The sequence below is a fragment of the Papaver somniferum genome, unplaced genomic scaffold (assembly GCF_003573695.1).
Source record: "Papaver somniferum cultivar HN1 unplaced genomic scaffold, ASM357369v1 unplaced-scaffold_13357, whole genome shotgun sequence".
In the NCBI taxonomy this organism is placed as follows: Eukaryota; Viridiplantae; Streptophyta; class Magnoliopsida; order Ranunculales; family Papaveraceae; genus Papaver; species Papaver somniferum.
In genome coordinates this window covers 1,132-3,197 of record NW_020622555.1, presented here as the reverse complement: position 1 = coordinate 3,197, position 2,066 = coordinate 1,132, and the positions used below count along the sequence as shown (strand labels likewise).

General features: G+C 37.4%; 1 long non-coding RNA gene across 1 annotated transcript; it reads left to right on the top strand.

Moving 5' to 3' along the window:
* The first annotated feature begins 271 nt into the window (after window positions 1–271).
* Window positions 272–1,701, top strand: LOC113333844. Its single transcript, XR_003352394.1, has 2 exons — window positions 272–455; window positions 646–1,701. It is a non-coding gene; the product is annotated as an uncharacterized LOC113333844 (long non-coding RNA).
* The last annotated feature ends 365 nt before the right edge of the window (window positions 1,702–2,066 follow it).

Sequence of the window (2,066 nt, the reverse complement as noted above, 5' to 3'; positions counted from 1 at the left end):
ATAATTTAGTTACGAAACTAGTATCGTTGGATAGATCTCGAAAAGTTATGCGAAATGGACTACTCGAGCGTGTCATTCGGATACCGGACGAAGAAGATATCATCAGATTTATATGAATGACAAATTAATCTTTTTGTGTTAGACCGACTTGGGATGCCCTTATCAATCGAGTGGGTGTATCTATGAAATTCCTTGGTCCTATCCCCACAAACCAGATCGAACAAAACCCATTCTTTCTCTTTTATTTCTCTTTATTTTTATTCTTCTTTCTTCTACTTATTCTTTTTATTCTTCTTCTTCTCTGGTTTTCTTTTTCTCCTCTCTGTTGATTTCAATCTCAGATATTTGAGATTCTTCTGTTAGATAATTTATCATAGACCTAGTTAGCTTGATAATATGAAGAAGGAGGTGATGTTACTGAAGCCGAGTGAGTTCTGGAAACAACAGAGCTTTAGGTAAGTTAAATTAGGGTTTTGTAATTGATTGAAATTTCTTTATGAAATTGTTTTCTTTTGATCGATTATAGAGTGGGTTTGTTGTTAATTGAGGTGTTGATTAATTTATAAAGTTTAATTTCGATTTCATAGAAAATTAGGATTTCGGTTCTTTCCTAAATCAACCAGAAGTTTGGTTCTTGTGAATTAGGGTGTTTGAATCGGAATCGGCAGATGGAGAAGAATTACGATGGCAGAAATAATAGAAGCTAAGTTAGTTGAATTGATTATGAAGTGGAGATGCAGGTTGGGTGTTGTTGCTGTAGACTAGGTAGTGTTGTAGATGGTCTGAGATGTAGCTGAGGTTGATTATGAAACCGGAATCAAGAATGTGGTTTGATTTGAGTGGTTGCAGTTCTTACAAGTTGGATGTACAACTGAAAATAATGTGTTTGCAATGTAGAAGCTGATGACATTGAGGCTGTTGGACAGCTCAGTTGAGGGGGTGAACTGGACTTAGCAGAAGTAAGATATTGGTGGTGCTGTGAACTACAAGGAGAGGCCTGAGATGTTTATAGATTGAACTGGTGTGCGAGAAAATGAAGTGGAGAGTTATAACAGAAATGCTGGAGTTGTATCTTATGGGTGTTATGACAAAGAAGAGACAGTGCTTGGTTTTGTATGTTACAGAGATAATGGAAGTGGTATTACATATGGTGATGATGATGATTGTAATTAGTGGTGCTTGTGGTATATTAGATTGTTTTAAGTGTGATGTTGAGATTCAATTGATGGTACTAAAGTGAATTGAGTTGAAGTAGAAAACATTTCATGGTTTGGTAGCGGATGTTGAAGTCATGGGGTACAGTTTGTGATTGTGAATGGGTTCGCTGTGGAAGTTGTGTTATTGATATTTAAGGTGAAGGCAAATCTGAAATGGATTTGGTTGAGGTGATATTGTTATGGTTAGTTATATTGAGATGAGTTGCGGATGTTGTTGTTGGTGCTGATGAAGAAGATTGAAGCTGTAATGAGTTGAAACTGCAGGTGGTAGTGGTTTAAGGGTTACTAGGCTCTGTATTGGAGTTGAAAATATGTGTGTATAGATGAGAAGTGTATGAAAGAAGTTTAGAGTTGTTGGTGTTGAGACTGAAGCTAATGATGTTGTTGTGGTTATTTATAGCTTGAATGTGGTTATTAATGTGGTACTTGTGTTTTTAATGCATTAGTTTGTGGCATGAGCTTATGGCTCAGGTCTTGTGTTTTAGGCCTGTTTAGAGTGTCTGACTGAGTTAACTCTGTGATCAGACCTGACTCAGTGAACCTTGACTGAGTTGGTTTTTTTGATTACTTTGACCATTAACTAGACTTTTACTCCTTTGACCAGTGGACCTTGACTTGACTTTTGACAGACGTTACTGTTAGACTATCCCATTGACCGTTAGATATGGTCAGTTGGCTCTGTTGGACTAGGCCTTAGAGTTATGGGCCGTGCCAGTTCAGGCCTAATGGGCTTGGGCTTAGTACCATGTATTCTTAGTTTGATGTTTTAGACCCTTTACGGCCCGAATTGACCCTTGGTTCCGTCACAAGTTGTAGATGTTCATAAGACATACCTTGTGAACTATAGAA